This window comes from Rosa chinensis, chromosome 4, assembly GCF_002994745.2.
Source record: "Rosa chinensis cultivar Old Blush chromosome 4, RchiOBHm-V2, whole genome shotgun sequence".
Lineage (NCBI taxonomy): Eukaryota > Viridiplantae > Streptophyta > Magnoliopsida > Rosales > Rosaceae > Rosa > Rosa chinensis.
Window position 1 is genome coordinate 37,786,724 of NC_037091.1, and position 18,478 is coordinate 37,805,201.

An 18,478-nucleotide genomic window follows, 5' to 3' on the forward strand; every position below is an offset into this window, starting at 1 on the left:
AATCAGAAAGTGCAGTAAGGGCTCATGTCACAGGTGTCGCTAGCGAGCAGAATCAGTGCCAAAAAGAGATCATAAAGGCCATCACGAACCAGACCAAGCAGACTGCGTCAGATATGGCAGGTCTTCGCAAGGATGGCGCTAACCTCGCAACCGAGGTGGACATGCAGAGAGCTGAGTTGAACCAGGCAAGATAAGTGTTGAACAAGGCTTTAGGGGACTCTAATGCTATCCTCGGTTCAATGGGCCAGCCATCTGGCTCTAGCAAGTACGTGCCGCCTAATCAGTGAGAGAAGGCTAGCAGCAACACCGCTACACCGGCCGCAACCGTTGGCGCTACGCCTCAGAAAGGCAAAGAGCAAGCTTTGGTTATCGGCGGTAGCAAAGAGAATGCCACCCCGTCAGGTGGACAGACCACCAGGCAGAAGCATCAGACATCGAGGGTTGGTGGAACCGCATCTGGTTCTACCACCTTTGTTCAATATGACAGCGACGGGGCAGAAAACGTATATCAGGAACTGCCAGGAAGCTATTATGGTATTGACCAGGCGGGTAACCCAATTAAGATAATAGCCTTGACAAAAGAGATGCCCATACCAGCATTAACTCTTCAGCAACCAGCTACAACCCACGTGGTACATGTAGGAGAAGGGGAAGGGGTTCTGAACCAAGCACTACCCTTATAGGCTGCTTGCCATACTGTGGCAACACCTCCTCCTCCGCCTCCGGGTCCGGAGTATGTAAGAAGTGAAGAGGTCGAGGAGATGATCAGGCTGGCTAATCCAAGGACCTAAGTGGATGGGGTCTATGAGGGACCTTTCCCGCCGCATGTAATGCTCGCGCCCTTTCCCAGGGGTTATAAAAATATCATATTTTCTACTTTTTCAGGAGAAGACATAGAGAATGCGGCTACCCATCTGGCCAGGTTTAGGGTACAATGCGGCCAGTACCAGAATGATGACGTCCTCAAATGCAGGATCTTTGGCACCTCTCTCTCAAGAGCTGCCTTTAGGTGGTTTTCCAAACTTCGGCCAGTAACCGTAGCGGATTGGCCAGCAATGGAAAAGCTATTCCGAGAAACCTTTGGGGCCATTGAGCCTGAGGTTGACTTAGCTTCTCTCACTCAGATGGCCCAACAGCCTACATAATCTGTTGTGGCCTATCTTCAGCGCTTCCAAATTTAGAAAGCCAAGCTGAATGTCATCCTGCCCAAGAAAGAGTTAGTCAAACTAGCGATCAAGGGTTTGGAACCTCGTCAGCGGAAGAAGCAACACGGCAGCATGATCCAGTCAATGGGAGAGCTCATCACAGAGGTAGGCAGCTTTGAACATCTCCTCAGAGAAACAGATGCAAGGAAGAATGCATCCAAAGGGACATATGTGCCAGGAAAACATCGCACCGTAGCGACCCTGAGCTACCAGCCGGCTACCTATGACCCTTACTACCATCATCACATTGAAGAAGTGGTTCAGGATGACGATGAGGAGGAGGAGAATGATATCGCTGCTTATGAGCTAACCGGGAGGAAGAATCCAGCCTTGAAGCAACTGAAGATTTCCAAGGAACCTGTCAAGCTCAAATCGATGGCCTTCACCAAACCTAAGTTTGCGACATATACTTATGATGCCAATAAGGCACACGAGATTCTGGATGAGATGATCGCCGCGAAGATGGTGAAAACCGACTTTGGACCTTTTCCTCGACCAGACCATCTGAGAGGGAAGAAGTACTGCAAATTCCACAACCTGTGGAATCACAATACCGTGGACTGTGTGAAGCTCAAAGACCAGATTCAGGTATGGCTTAATAATGGCAGTTTGCAGGTGGAAGCTCCAGTAAAGGCGACAGCGCTCGTAGACTTGAACCCTTTTCTCGACACCGGGATCAATATGATCGAGGTGAACTGGGCCAAGCAGAACCAGAGGAAACCAACCTTAGATTTGAGTACCAAGGGGCAAGAAGGAAAGTCTACCGACGATGAGCTCCAGGCACAACAGAAAACTAAACCAGTTGGGAAAGCCTCACCCGTGGTCCTATGCTCGCAATGCAAAGAAGAGTGTGGCATCCAAGTGTCGCATGAAAAGGTTGAGCAGACTTTTCGTTTTGGGTCTCTCCCGCCTATTAAGTGGGCCTCACCATCGCGGATCTATCAGCCTTCTAACCCGAGAGGAAAAGATAAAATGGAGTCGCCACCATCCCCAAAGGACTCCAATCTATTCAAGAAACTGAAAGCGGCCACGGTCGATCACAAACAAGAGGAAAAGGCCAATAACGAGCGCAAGAACATTCTGACCAAGCCCTACATCCCACCTGCTCCAGCTGCCACCATCAAGGAAGGAAAATTGTACACCAGGGAAAAGGGGAAGGCAGTGGAAATCAGCTCTTCCAGGAAGAGGAAACTGCAACGCAGGTTCGGGGAAGCCAAGCGCTCTAGAGGCTCTGGATCAGGGCCTGATCAAGCCTTCGCAATTGGTCAAATCACCTGAGCAGTATCAGAAGGAAATGGAGGCACTCGCTGCCAAGCCATTAGTGGCTCCCCGCAGCCTTCAGAAACAAGCAACAGGGGCAGATAAGCCCAATGTTTTTTGCAGGATCACTGAAGAAAGAATACCTCCGCCAGCTCGAAACGAGAGTTCGCCGACAAGGCGACCTCAGGTCAGGCGCAGGTTATTTCGCGAAGAACCGGAAGCTAAACCTTCGGTTTTCGAGAGACTGGGGGGCAAGGAAAAGACGATCGATACTTTACAGTGGAGACCAAAAAGAGTCCAGAGTGTAGTGGTCGCTCCCCTCGAGGTAAGCGCAGAAGGAGAACCGAAGCTAGACTCGCCCAAGCAGACCCCTGTGGTACAGGAACGCAAGCAGTGTGAGGTCAAAGGCCTTACAGATGAGTCATTAGTAGATCGTTTGGCTAAGCAATTCAACACTGACGCCCCTGTCAAAGAACCCAAGCCTAATCAGGAGGACGACATGGAAGAGACAGATATGGCTAACACGTCTTACAACATGGTTTACGTCCTCCCCGAGCGGTATGCACTACCAGTCGCCGCTCAGGAATGCGTCGAAACTAAGGAAAACAGTGTGCAGCCCTTGCAGATCACATCAGCAGTCACGACACCTATGGAAGAAGCAGTCTTGCTTGAGACGGAGGATGCTCATAGCAAAGAATTCTTCATGAGTTTCACCAAGCCAACACCTGCGATGGTCCAACACATGAGACCTCTATATATAACTGCAAAAGTTGGTAGCGTCAAAGTTAGCAAGATCATGGTTGATACCGGCGCTGCCGTTAATGTCGTCACTACCAGGACCATGCACCTACTCAGAATCAAGAAGGAAAAGATCCAGTCTACGTCCCTCACGCTAAAAAACTTGGCGGGGACTGTAACAAAGACCCTAAGACTTCTTTTCTTGCGCATCAAGGTTGGCCCGGCTGAGGGAGTTTATGTGTTCTTTGTGACAGATTGCTATGCAGCCTACAGTACTATTCTGGGCCGAGACTGGATCCATAGGAGTTATTGTGTTCCGTCGACTCTTCATCAGGAGCTCGTTATATGGAACAGGAAGACAGATAAAGCGGAGGTGATTAAAGCGGATCCTCGTCCATTCCCCGTTTCGGCGAATTATGTAGATGCCAGGTACTATTTGGAGCCTATCACTCCATTGCAGGTCAGTGGCATCGATGACAAAGGCCGCCCCACAGGGGTGACGGCCTCTGAATTGGCATAGTGGGGGCTCATGCTCTCCAAAGAAGGCTTGGAAAGGCCTGGCCACGCTGTGCCCAAGCCCTTAAACAATTAATGGATTACAACCTTCCAGAGGGAGGGATAGAGGCCTTCCACTCGCTGTACGAAAGATTATCGTCATACTTAGTGGAAAAAGAGGCCTATGATCGGATCGCGACCTTAGAGGCCGTGAATGAGACACTCTCTGACCAGGAACAAGATGATGAGGTCGATATTCAGCTCGCTCCAGCAGCGCTGGACGATACACCTCCTAAAGTCAGAGATCCTACCGAGAAGGTCAATCTCGGAACAGCAGATGAGCCTATGGAAGTGGTCGTCAGCGCTTATTTGGAGCCTAATGAGAAACAGAGGCTCGTTGACTTATTGTTAGAGTTCAAAGACTTCTTCGCGGAGAAGTATGAGGACATGCCTGGCCTGTCACCGGACTTGGTTTGCCATCAACTGCCAACACTCCCTGACAAGAGGCCTGTGAAACAAGAGCCGCGAAGAATGAACTTAGAAACCCAAGTCCTCGTCAAGGAGGAAGTCGAAAAAATGCATAAGTCAGGCATTATCAGGGTAGCCAAGTACAATCAGTGGTTGTCTAATATAGTGCCTGTTCGCAAGAAGAATGGCAAGATGAGGGTCTGCGTAGATTACAGAGACCTTAATGTTGCCACACCTAAAGACGTCTACCCCATGCTGGTCGCGGATATGTTAGTAGACGCTGTAGCAGGACATGAATTATTATCCTTCATGGACGACACTGCAGGGTATCACCAGATTCCAGTCGCAGAAGAAGACAGACATGAAACCGCATTCCGTTGTCCTGGCTTTGCGGGTGTTTTTTAATATGTGGTTATGCCTTTTGGACTGAAAAATGCCGGAGCAACGTATCAGAGAGCCATGAACCTGATCTTCCATGACATATTGGGGAAGATTTTAGAGTTCTACATAGATGATGTAGTGGTGAAGTCTCAGAAGAAAGGTGACCACATCACTGATCTCAGAAAGGTATTCGAGCGCATGCGGCAACACAAGCTCAAGATGAATCCCGATAAATGCGTTTTTGGAGTTCAAGCAGGAGATTTTCTGGGATTCATTATTCACCAGAGGGGCATTGAGGTCCCTGAAGACAAAGCGAGCCCAGTCATCAATGCCACCGCCCCACAAACGAAAAAAGAATTGCAGCGTTTGCTGGGTAAGATCAACTTTCTGACACGTTTCATCTCTAACTCTGCAGGTAAAATCCAGCCCTTCTCTCCATTCCTGAAACTGTAGGGTCAGGCTGAGTTTGTTTGGGAGCCTAAACATCAAGAGGCCTTCGACAGAATCAAAGCATACCTAGCAAGTCCGCCTGTGCTTGTTCCCTCGAGAGCTGGTTTTCCATTAAAGTTATATATATCAGCAGCTGAGGCGTCCATTGGCAGCCTGCTCGCCCAGGATGACGACGAAGGTGTCGAGCATGCCATTTTCTACCTTAGTAGGACACTAACAGATTGCGAAACCAGATACACTCCAATGGAGAAACTTTGTCTTACATTGTACTTCTCCGCATGCAAGTTGCAGCACTACATGTTATCCTTTACTACTTGCATCATTGCTCAGACCGACCTGGTCAAGTACATGCTGTCGCGACCTATTCTACAAGGCCGCATTGGCAAATGGGTATTGGCCCTGTCCGAGTTCTCGCTACAATACATTCCCCAGAAAGCTGTAAAAAGACAGGCAATCGCAGACTTTCTGGCACATCATCCTGTCTTGGATATCCCGGCGGTGCGAGAGTTAGATATAGCGACCGTCACTACCACCCGACCAGATCTGGCACGCATTCCAGAGTACGCCATATGGTATCAAGCCACAGTATCCTTGCAGCCCTGGGTGTTGTTTTTTGATGGTTCAAGAACTGAAACATTAGCAGGAGCAGGAATTGTTCTGGAGAACCCAGCGGGCGATCGTTTCTCTTACTCTTTCCAACTGGAGTTTAAGTGTACAAACAACCAAGCTGAGTACGAGGCCCTTATTATTGGCCTAGAAGTCTTACTGGAACTGGGGATAAGAGATGTTCAAGTCCGCGGCGACTCCTTACTTGTGATAAATCAGCTTCAAGAGAAATACAGATGTGCAAGCTGTCTGCTCGTCCCATATTTGAATCGCTCCATCGAGCTACTGGATCAGTTTGACGACGTGGGTTTGGAGTACATCCCTCGCGAGCGCAACTTCGCAGCCAACGAGCTCGCTCAACTGGCTACAGGCATTACATTGAAGTACGGGGTTCTCGAGTGCATTCTGAAAGTCAAGTGCCGCACGTTGCCTTCATGGCTCGCGCGGCCTGACCCGCCTGATGATCCGATCGTCGCGGTCCTAGAACCTATTGACGTCGATTGGCGCATTTCGTTGATCGATTATCTCAAACAGCCAGACCAGAAAGCAGACAGGAAGACTCGTTTCCTTGCTTCAAACTACTTCCTTAGTGGTGACGAGCTACGACGGCGTAGGGAAGACGGCATAGACTTCCGATGTGTGTACGGCCACGAGGCGAAACGACTAATGCACGAAGCGCACACAGGCGTCTGCGGCGCCCATCAAGCGGGACCCAAGATGCGGTGGCTCATCAGAAGACATGGGTATTATTGGCATAGCATGTTGAAGGACTGTATCGCTTTCGCCAAAGGATGCCAAGACTGTCAGGCACACGGTCCGGTCCAGCACGTTCCCAATATTCCCATGCAACCTATCATTAAACCTTGGCATGCACGAGCTTGGGCATTGGACTTGATTGGGATGATACACCCCCATTCTTCTCTCCAACATAAGTTCATCATTGTGGCTACTAACTTCTTTACTAAGTGGGTTGAAGCTGAACCTTTGAAGGAGGCCTCTGGTGCCATCATCCGCCAGTTCATCTTTCGTAACATTATTTGCAGGTTTGGTATCCCCGAGGCGCTTGTTTCAGACCGGGGGGCAGCATTCATGGGAGGTCCTGTCGAGCAACTTGTCAACTATTTCGGCGTCCAGTTCATCCACAGCACTCCATATTATGCTTAGTCCAACGGTCAAGCAGAAGCTAGCAACAAGATTATTATTGCCCTGTTAAAGAAGATGCTAGTAGAAAACCCTCGACAGTGGCACGACACTTTGTATGAGACACTCTGGGCTTACCGCACCTCCAAGAGGAATCCCACTGCTACCACACCCTATGCACTAATGTTTGGTCATGACGCAGTTTTACCTTTGGAAATCAACGTTCATTCCTTACGTGTGCAAGATCAGCACCACTTGATAGGTGAAGATTATGTCCAGGCGATGTGGCAAGAACACGAAAACTTAAGTGAGCAGCGCTTAGCTGCTTTGGATAATTTAGTGATGGAAAAACAGCGTATCGCCCGTGCCTACGATAAGAGGATGCGTGGTCGGAGTTACAAAAAGGGAGACCTGGTTTGGAAAGCTGTTTTGCCTTTCGGCAAGAAGTTGACGGGTCACGGCAAGTGGACTCCACGATGGGAAGGACCCTTTGTTGTTCACTTCATTTTGGAACGCGGGGCTTTTCACCTCAAGGATTTGGATGGCGAAATCCATCGTAATCCCATCAACAGGCGATTCCGGAAGAAATATTACCCTAGTGTTTGGGAGTTCGAAGATCCACCGGATCAACCTTCGTCCCAGACTGGGGGGCAATCATAGTTTTCCTCGGCTAGCATCATCTATACGATCAGGCCTTATTTTGTGGCCTTAGTCTCATGTGTTTGCTTCGCCTACGAACACTAGGGGGCAACACTTTATACATTCTGTAACATGAGGCCTTCTTTTGAGGCCTCACTTTTGATTAATTTCCAACTTTTGTTGTAATTTTTCCTTGACAATGCGTGTTAAGAAAATACATGGTGGCCTGTACATGAGGCCTTATTTTATAACAATATCTCTTAGCTATACTCAAAAGCATTCATTCATAAAGTGGCTTTGCGGCCAAAAGCAGTACAAATTGAAACGTTCACATTTGCAATTACAAGGCCAAAAGTGGCTTGAAAAATCATAAGGATTGCAGATCTGCTATGGGTTTCAAGAGCTGGTTGCGGCAAGGAAGATGTGGGCAGTACTGCTGGTACTCTTCCTCTCTTCACCCACATCTTCCTCTAATCTGAGTCGCAGCTGCTCTCATTTGTACCGGAGGAAGAGGGAAGGAAATAATCCATCCCAACCCTTCTAGTTGGTTATCCTCCGGGATGGAGATGGTCTTCAGAGAGAGCGCGGCTCACAACCACATCTACCTCCAGTGGAAAAACAGATGTCTCATAGTCAGACCCCGGAGGTAGGCCGCGGAAGAAGAACGGTCGGCCTCAAAGTGGCCTTCCGCCCTTCTCCCTCCTGCTCCACGCGAGCAGACTGAGGAAAGGAATCCCTCAGATTTGGTTCTGCCGCGTTAGGAGCGCGACATGTTCTTCAGTCTAACTGAAACCGGTGAATCTCATCCGGATTTCCAGAGACCAAAAACATGCCGCTGGACCTGAGATTAGGCCATAAGACCTACTCAGGTCTTGAGATTAAGCCATCAGACCTAGGAATTTTGAGGCAAAGGGTGAGATCATGAGGAGAAGATTTCAGAAACTAAAGAAAGAGAAGTAAGGATCGCGAAACTATCTCTGGGAAAGTCATATTTTCTTGTGTTTATCACTTCTCCAAAGTACAGGTATTTATAGGGCCAGTCACAGTGGCCTCAACCGTGCGATGAGCAGTTGAAATCTTTTTGATGCCATCAATAAGAGTATCAATAGAATTGAATGCTAGGATCTCGGAAATGAAGGAAATTGAAAACGCGTGGGAAGCGGGGCAGTCTTCAAGGAGGTAACCGCCCCATTTCGAGATTATCTATTCAAACAGTTTCAATAGTAATAAAGGCAAATTAAACGCTGAACTATTCAAAAATTGGAACATATATTTGGGCCAAGCAATGTGGGCTAGATATTTGCATTATAAATAATAATATTATTCATACAAAATGGGCCTAATAGTAGAGGCCTAGAGTTTTCGGCCCGCATGGGTCAAGCGAAGTAAATGTTCGTCCAAGCGGAAACTGGCATCGGCAGCAGCTCGCTCCGTTTGTCCGACCACCTCACGAGCTTGGGCCAGGTTTTGAGATAGGATCTCAGAGGCCGCCAGGGGTTGCTCCAGCAAAGGTTCCTCATGCTCGAGACGGGCTGTCACGGCGGTCAACTGGGCCTGAATATCTTGAATTTGGGACCGGAGGTGATTTTACGTGATCCGCCAGTCTCTGACAAGGGTAGCCCTGTCTCCTAAGAAATCACGAGAAGAATCCATTTGTTGAGCAAGGCCCTGATAATGGACTTGGGCCTGTCTGTCTTGTGCGGTAGCGGCCGCTGGGGGAGATTCTATAGCAGTTCGTCTATCTCAGCGAACTCGTCTTCAGTGATGGTGTGCTCGCGACGAAGGTCCCTCAAATATTCCAGAGCTCGCACAGATGCGCCAGGCAATAGGATTTCGGGACTCAGAAGACGATGAAGTCCATCCCTAGCTTAATCTATAACCCCAGGAGGAGTCACCTCAAGTACGCGAGCTAGTCTGTCCAATCTAGAAGGAGGCACAAGTATTACGTAGGGGGCAGCAGCAACCAGAGCCTCAAGAGGCTCCACAACAGGTACCGCTTCCGGCACCGGTTCAACATTCACCTCTCCTTCTTCTTCAGGGGCAGCAAGGGCAGGCTCTTGGTCGATCACATCTTCAGCAACAGGGTCAGCAGGAGTAGCACCAGGTTCTTCCACAGCGATAGCTACTTCCTCGACAGGACCAGGAGCCTGGGTTTAAGAAGGAATCATAAGAATGCCCCAAGGATCAGTAAAATCAGAACATTATGCTTGTCAAGATAATGTACCTCTGCGGCCAGAGACTCGTGAAGAATTGCTATCGGTGCAAGCTCTTGAGCCGTTCACCGGGAATTGGGCCAGGCGCTATCTGTGCTATGGGATGTGCAGCGATTGGTTCCTCAGGCAGTGCATCCAAAGGAGTTGTTCTTTCTTCTGATTCAGGCGAGGTGTCATCTATAACCTGTACCGGGATTGAGGCCAGTTGCACGTCGCTGGCGATGCTAGCGGGAGGTAGAGGATGATCGGAATCCATGGGCGCTTGGGCTTGCGAGGCAGATGTGCCTTCACCGGCGGCTGAGGAGCCTTCCCCAGTTTGTCTTGAGAATCTACGACGAACCTACAAGCGAGGATTGTTACGTGATTACACGGCATAAAAGAGAAAAATTTCAATGTGCACTTTTAGTTTCTTACCAGTCGATCAGCGATTGGTTCATCTTCTGCCCAAGGGTCAGTTCGAGGATCAGAGCGACTGCGCTTGCAGGCCAAGATAGCGGCGATCTGCCGGATTCGAAGAAAGGATTAGACTCGACTTGATAAGAAAACACTGATTGTTTAATTAACAAAGTTCTTACCGTTTGCGGGTCGTCCTCATCGAAAGAAGAACCTTCTACTTCAGGCTCCGTTATCACTGTCTTTCGCTTCCCGGACTGTCCAGTGGCTGGGGAAGCGCCAACCGTGCGACTGCCAGGAGGCGGCATATTTCCCTGGTGCAGTAAAAATGTGAGTTAAAAGGAAGAGTGAAAGAAGGAATAAAATATGAACTAAGATACTTACATCTTGAGGCAGCTCACGGATTACGATACCAGTCCGGGCCAGCCGCGGGGCTCTCGCCCATTGTAGAGCCGGCTCAGGAGAAGGTGGAGGTTGTGCAGCGTTTTCAGGGAAGCGATCAAGTAGCTCAATATCAGCAGCGTAGGGACATCTCAATTCCCCAAAAATGGTCACGAAGAGTTCATCATCGCGCTAGCTCCAGCAATTAACAGAAACTTCTGCCCACCATTCCTCATATTCTTCCTCAGTCCCATCCACAGCATCGATGTCTTTAGCCCAATCGGGAAGATCAACCAATGCGAGCATGCTTTGTGCCGGCGCAGGCCCAGAAGGGGGCCCAAATCTACGCCAGGAGGTGTTGTAGTTCCAGGCATCATACAGCGAGAATGGCACTAGTTGGACGAGGCCGAACTGGCGAGCGAAATGGTTGGGGGCATAAAGCTCGTAACTAAGTTCCTCGGCAGTGATTCTGATATCTGAGCAAGAGATCGCGCGGTCAAAGGCCAAGCGGGCTCGATCGCTGTAGCGAGAAGCGCCAGGAAGGAATCTGTTTTCAAGCGGAGGTGGGAATCTTCTACCCAATATTATATCGCAGTATGGCATCTCATCCAGGAGATACAGATAGGTAAAGCATTCGGAGTAAGGAGGAGATGAGTATTTTTCCTCGCGGCTGAGCCATTGACCCAAGAGTTGGTTGGCCGGGGGAAGTAGCGGAATGTCATCACGACGGAAGAATGGAAAATAAGCTTGGATCCAGAAGTCCAAAATCCAAAAGGGGCCAGATATGCTAGTCTCAAAGGGATGCATAGTGGCCTGATACAAAGTACGATAAAGGGCTCCTAGCACTGGTTGCCCGTGCCCGACACTGCGGCCGTTGTAGAGGGTCGTTGCCAGCAAAGTCCAAGCACCAGTGGGCTTGCAAAAGGAAGTGCAGAAGATGAATTTACAAAGCCAATACTCCAAGAAAGCGATTCCGCCGGTCGCATTGTGCTCCCAGCTGTAATATGACAACCACCGTGGATAGGAGCCACTGTGAGCGCTGCGACCATGTTGGGCCATGGTCGAGGTGAAGGTGACAGAGTCAAATTAACCGTGTAAATAAGGCTCGCCATCGATGGGTAGGCCGGTGATGGCGAGAATGTCCAGCAGGGTGATACTCATTTGACCGAATCGAAAGTCAAAAGTGTTTGTGGAGGTATTCCAGAAACAAAGAAAGGAAGTGAGCGGCAAATTGTTGCCGCCGCGTGGAAGATTAAAATAGAGATCGATAGTATGGGTGATACATGCTGCGTTCCAACGAGCTAGATCTCATGTGCGCGTTTCGCGGTACCAGGAGAGCTCCGCCGCGCTGATAGAAGATGGCCGGTGCCCTATCTTGGCTCGATGGTTCTGGCCGCCCCAACTAGTGAAATCTCCAGGAGTCCTTTGGAAGACCGGGATGGGTCGACGAATAGGCAGGCCATAGAAGGCGATTGCGTCTGCCGAAATAGAATCTCGCTGGGCAGGGCCCAGTCCGACATGGTGATTTGGGAGCCGGAGGAGTAGGGGCCTTTGAATATTGGTGTGGAGGTGAATGCGGGCACTGATGTTGGTTCCCTAGGCGCGGGCGGCCTGTTCGTTCAGTTCCTCTTCTTGGTCGATGACTATCTTCTTTGGGGGAGCCATTTCTGGGTTTCGGTAAAGAAGGTTTTGGCAATAAGAGGGTTTCTGGGTTTTAGGAAATTAAGAGAGTTTCTGATGTGACAGGTCTGAAGTGGCTGCAAGTTTAAATGAGAAATTTTGTGAGGGAAACGATACGACAGAAAGGCGTTTTCGCAAGCGAAAGGACGCATCCTCATTAATGATATCGCTTTAATCGATCGGCGTGTCGTTTTAGTCCTCTTCAAGCAGTTACATCTTCACGGGCCTGCTTTCGGGGCCTGGGGGGCAATGTTTGAGCCCAAAAGTAATTTTGGTAAGATCCTTTAGTGGATTTAGCACAGCGGGCCGATACCTGCGGCCCAAAAATAAGCATGCTTGGGTTTGGGTTACAGCTTCGCCCATTCTGTAATCCATAAGGAAAACGAAACCTTATTGGAGTCAAGTAGCAGAGATTGAATGGGAAACTTCAAACAATAATCCTTCTATAGCTAGGAACAGTCGAAGCCCTAGGTATAAATATTAGGGTTCCAGGACAAAACAAGGAGCTCTCTCTCGAATCAATCAATCCCAGCGATTACAAAGCCTCCCCGGAGCAAACCTTCAACCTTGTTGAAACTCAGTGACCGCACGCCAGTCCTAGTCTCCCCGCGAGCCGACTGTCAGCATCACCAGATCAACCCGGCCACCGTGCTTCCAGTCCTAGTCTCCTCGCGAGCCGACTGCTAGTACTACTGCCACCGATATAACCAGCGAAGCAAGGGTAACGCCCTCGCAACCCAGCGAAGCTAAAGTCACGCTTTAGCAAAACCCGTGCTTTCTCCAAACTTCCCAGTGATTGCTCTGCTCAGCCTACAACGTTGTGTATCGATTCGGTGACGCGAAGAGATCACATCCAAAGTCCTTATCCGTAAGGCAAGAAGTCCTTTCTCGAAAGGATAGAGAAGAACCTTGTGGCGAGGTTGGTGCTCTCCTCATCCACAAACGCTTGAAGAAGAAGTCAGGTTAAGGGATTCCCCCGACGACTGCACCCCACGGTGCTGGCACGCCTGTGCACACGCTCAAAAGAGACAGTTTGCAAGCCAACTGGTTTTGGAGTCAAACAGAAGTCATACATACTCAAAAGCTAAATTACACATAAACTTGTGGTCAAGGAGTATTAATCCCTGTAAACTTAAATTACACGTACATAATGGAATTACATTTAAGCTCGAGGATAGTGTTAATTTACATTTTAGCTTAAGCACTACTTTCAATCCCAACCTTAACATACAACTTTCAATCCCAAGCTTTATTTACATTTCTGCTACCACAGATCTGGCATTTAGTCGGATTTGGGGTATGTGGTCACATGACCATCTTTCTAGCCTCATAGTGTATTGGAGATTGTGTAACTCCCTTTGGAATATATGTCCAAGCCTGGTGGTCTAACATCAGAAGAAGATGAACTGAATTCCTTGACACATCTACAATGAGGCATGATTCCTTATCACCTTCATGTACCTTAGATTCATGTATATTACCATTCTTATTTGAGATTAAAATAGTTGTAGAAGAATTAGATGTTTAGTCTAAGTTTCCTCCATTGTCAGCCAGTGCGTCTTCCTGTCTTTAGCAAGTCCATCTTCTCTTCACTCTTCAGGAACCTATGCACTTGTTTCTTGGATCTGTATTGTTTCCCTAAAGGTCACGGTAGAGCCGCACAACATGAAAGCTATAGAGATAAATCATTTAGTGAACTTAACTTTGACCTGTGGGTTTATATAAAAGCTGAGCCAAGTCTATATTAACACTTTGAGAAACAAGCGAACTAGCCTCAAAGAGTCAAAGGGTTCTAAATAGAATAGTCTATTAATTAGTTGGATTTTATCTTATTGATGAGTCTCTCTTTTTGTTTTTTTTTTTTTTTGAATAAATCATCACATAGATTTTTATCGATAAAAATGTCATGCCAGAATGGTCGTTACACACCGTTCTGCTGTCGTCTATAGACAGATGATAAGTTGTGGTGATACCATGGTGGTATATAGAATAGGTCCATTAATTAGACGTGTTTTGCTCACTCATTTAAAGTAAGCATATTCCACTATAAACTAGACAACGCATAATAATAGACCAATTCAAATAGAAATTAAGTAAAGGGATAATGACCATTTACACAATTTTGGGATAAAAATTGCCCACTTAACCAAACACTCTAAGAGATTGCTCATTTACCCAAACACTCTAAAAGATCATTTCTCTAATACCCAATTAATTAATTTTTTTAATTCCTTTTTATTTATTTTTGGGACATTTTGCCCTCTCCTTCTTTGTCACTTAGAGAGAGAAGTCATCGGAGACCTTGCCGGACTCCGGTGACCAGTGGCCGACCGCGGACTCCAGCTACCGGTGACCGGAATTCAGATTCCGGCGTCTGAATTTATTGCCCCCTAATAATACCCAGTAACCATATTATTGCTCCCCAATAAACATATTATTTCCCCCCAATAACAATTTCATTGAGGATCAATAATTAGTGAAAAATGAAGATGTTTTTAATTTTGAATGTTTTAGTAGGTTTATCCAAATAAATAATCTTATTATTGCCCCTCAATAATCTTATTATTGTCCCCCAATAAAAACATTACTGTCCCCTAATAATATGATTATTGCCCCAGTAGAAACATTATTGCCCCTCAATTAAGCATGCAAGTACCAACAAAAAGCAAACCTCGTTGATCCAAACACTAACACCGCTTCAAATTTATTCCAAATTTATTCACAAACCATCCAATAAACCTTCATCACAATCCACTTCAAAAAAACTCAGAGCTAGAAGCAAAAATCAACTCTTCTTCGTCTTCCTCAGATCGCATTCTCTCAAACTACCACAGAAAAAGGTAGCAGCGTCTTCTCTCAATCAAGGCGGATCTGTATGGAACGCCGCCGGACTCAGAAGAGGAGGACAACCGCCGCCATTGATGGCCTTTACTCACCTATCTTCCTCGAAATTCTCCCGGCTCTGACCCCTATGCAGCTTCGAATAACTCTTCTGTTGCTTCTCCGATCGCTTCCGCTTCGTTCCATTCTCCTCAAGCTCTGCAACTCCTTCCTCTTCCTCCATTCATCCTCTGTCTCCTCCTTGGCCTTCGGGTCCACTCCAAACTGACAGTTCAATGACAGCCCCAGGCTCAGCTCAGCGTCGTCGGAATCTTGCACCTGCTTGTCAACGACGATTTTTCGAGATAAATCGTCTCTAGAAATAATTCTCCTCAACAGATCTCCCTGAAAATTACCCAATGGAGAAAGGAGAGAGAGGGTACCGGCGGCGTGGAGAGAGAGAGAGAGAGAGAGAGAGAGAGAGAGAGAGAGAGAGAGAGTGAGGAGAGAGAGAGGGTACCGGCGGCGTGGAGAGAGAGAGAGAGAGAGAGAGAAAATGGAGGTGGAGATCGAGGAGAGAGAAAGGAGAGAGGGAGCCGGCGGAGTGGAGAGTGAGAAGAGATATGAAAAAGTGACATCTATACAGTTTCTTAATCATACGAAGGGCAAAACTGTCATAAAATGTTAAATTGGGTAAATGAGATTAAAAAACTCTTAGTGGAGTAAGTGGGCAATTTTTAAGCTTAAATTGTGTAAATGGTCATTATCCCTTAACTAAAAAATCGGTGTAAAAACCCAATTGTCCTTCTTGATCCAAGAAAATCAGGCCCAAAAGCTGTCAAGGTTCCAGGCCTAGCTATCAGCCCAATAAGCCGATCAAGGACAAAACCTAACTGCCACCTGAAGGAAAAAAAAAAAAAAAAAAAAAAAAGGGAAACAATGAAGTAAAATTAAATGTGCCCAAGTTTGAAAATTAAGAACCTTTTAGAATTTCACCTTTGGTCCACTAGATAATTTAAATTTCTAGACAATTTTACCCCTGGTCATGCTGTTCATGTAACAGTAAAATTATGATTTTACCCCTAGTCTTCCATCACAATTTTGTGTCTGCATATATATGAAAATACGTTTTTGCCCTTCAATTGTTTCTTAATTACAAGCTGCTATCTTTTGATAGTTTTGTTATTCGGTGTCTAAGCTTTGAATTGATATGGACTTTGTTTGATATGCACACAGCCATAATCTCCCGTCCATAGGATCCTTCTAATTTCTTTACAAGAACAAAACCCATGGCAAAGCATGGGTCAATTTTCTAGTACATACACCTCCATTTTTCTGCACATAATGCAAGGGAAATTTGTGGACATATATATCTAACCACCATGTGGACCAGTTAAATATTAATGGTTTTGGTTGATGTATCAACAAAGTGATCACATGTTACAGTATTGTCCACAAGAAAACGCTGCTTTTGCTAAACTCTCACCCAGATTAGGAAATTAAGGGTTCACCACTCGGATTATCCCATCAAGTCCATAAGACTTGATAATACTGGAGAATTTACATCGAAGTCTTTCGATGATTATTGCATATCCCTTGGGATTGAGGCTAAACATATAGTTTTTGATGTTCACACCCAAGATGGTCTTGCAAATGGAATCTTAGTAATGCGCACCAAGCTTCTAATTTCTGCATGGGGCTATGCAATTTTGCATGCAGCTATGTTTGTCCCATTGAGGCCCACTGCTACCTACCTTACTCCGCGTTACAGCTAATGACTGGGTACGAACCTGATGATGTTTCACACTTACGTGCATTTGGGTATGCAGTCCTCATGCCAACTGTGCCGTCACAATGTACAAAATTGGGTCCTCAACAAAGGATGGGCATACATGTCTATTATGAGTCACATCCATTATATGCTCTTTAGAGCCCTTGACAGGCGATCTCTTTACCACTAGATTTACGGATTGTCACTTAATTTAATGAGACAGTCTTCCCGCCATCAAGGGGAGATAAGAACGTCATTGTTCCTGATGAACGGCGTGAATTAACATGGAATGTCCCCATAATGTCTCATCTTGATCCCCAAACCGCACGAAAATAGTGAAGTGTGGATAATTCTAGATCTATAGAGTATAGAATACAATATGCCAGACACTTTCTGTTTGATCAAAATTCATATACATATTTGTCCCCTAAAACATAGAAATTACTTGTTCTAAAGTCTAAATTTAATGTTGACTAATCCAATTTCATTATTTCCCTAATCTTGTAGTTTTGCTTAATCTTTGTGTTTATTTATATATATTTATTATGTTTTCCTTATCATGCTAGGAAATGATGGAGAAGAATGGAGATGCACTAAAAAGTCAACCTTAGCACATTTTCTTACTCCGGCTAGGAGAAAGTGAGCTAGATAAGAAAGGAGGGGTAGCCGCTTGACCAAACGAACTCCGAATGAGTTGAAACTTTTCAGTTTCATCCTAGACATCCCAAGGATCATTGGTTATGAAGAGTTCCAGAGCTAGTTTTGAGTGGAAAGCCTTCAAACAGTCAGTCCAATTTTCTGAAAAATGAAAACTGGAAAACCTGATCTGTACATATTTCAGAAGCATTTACGGCTGAACCACAGTGAATTTAACTCTGAAATTTTACTAAGATAATCTCCACTCATGGAGGAACATTTTATATGAAGAAGTCAGAGGCCCATTCCGAATTCTTGGTGACGCAGTCGGAATGATAACTAGGCTTACCAGCAATAAATCTAACAAAAGGGTTCTGGAATCCACCAGAGATAAAAGAGAAAATCTCTATTTTATTGATTAAAAGTTGAAAGATGCGTTCTGCAGCCGTTTGCGGCTGCATAAATAAGAGAAAAGTACCCTAGGGAGACTAACAATGAAACCCTAAAGCCCATGGATAAAAACGAAAACAACCCAAAAATAACTAGGAAAACCAAAAACGGGTAAAATAGAAAAATGCAGTTTTGAGGCCCTAAACGACCCCGAAAGCAGCTTATGGCAAAACGATGAGTCTTGTTTCTAGCGCGATTCCTTTTCCGGAAAGGTAAGGTACGTCCCAATCGGACACCGAGCTGTTTCCTGTCTACTAGTCACTTTTCGTTTTCCTCCTTTAGCACGATCTAACTGTTCTTCAAATTGGGCTGCCATCCGTTCTGCATCACTTGGTGGAGATATAATTGAAGGAATAAAGGAGCAGAAAGTGAACCCATAATATCCATACTCCACCTCCATACTTCCACTATCATATTCCATCTCATTTATTCCACTTTCATTATTATTTCCACTATCATACTCCTCTCTATCTTCTCTATATAAACATCCCTTCATCACACTCATAGAGGACCATTTCCTGAATCCATAACATCTTCTTTCTCTCTTCATCTCCTTCATAAAACCTCTATTACCACCACCACAACCTTCATCATCTTTTCCATCTACCCATTCCATTTCATAGACAAAAAGCTTCACTACTCCACTATTTCACCACTTGATCATCTCTACATCTCATATTCCATTATCAACCTTTGAAGAAGAAGGAGAGGAGTCTAGCATCACATGAGTTCATCTACACCATCCTCAACTT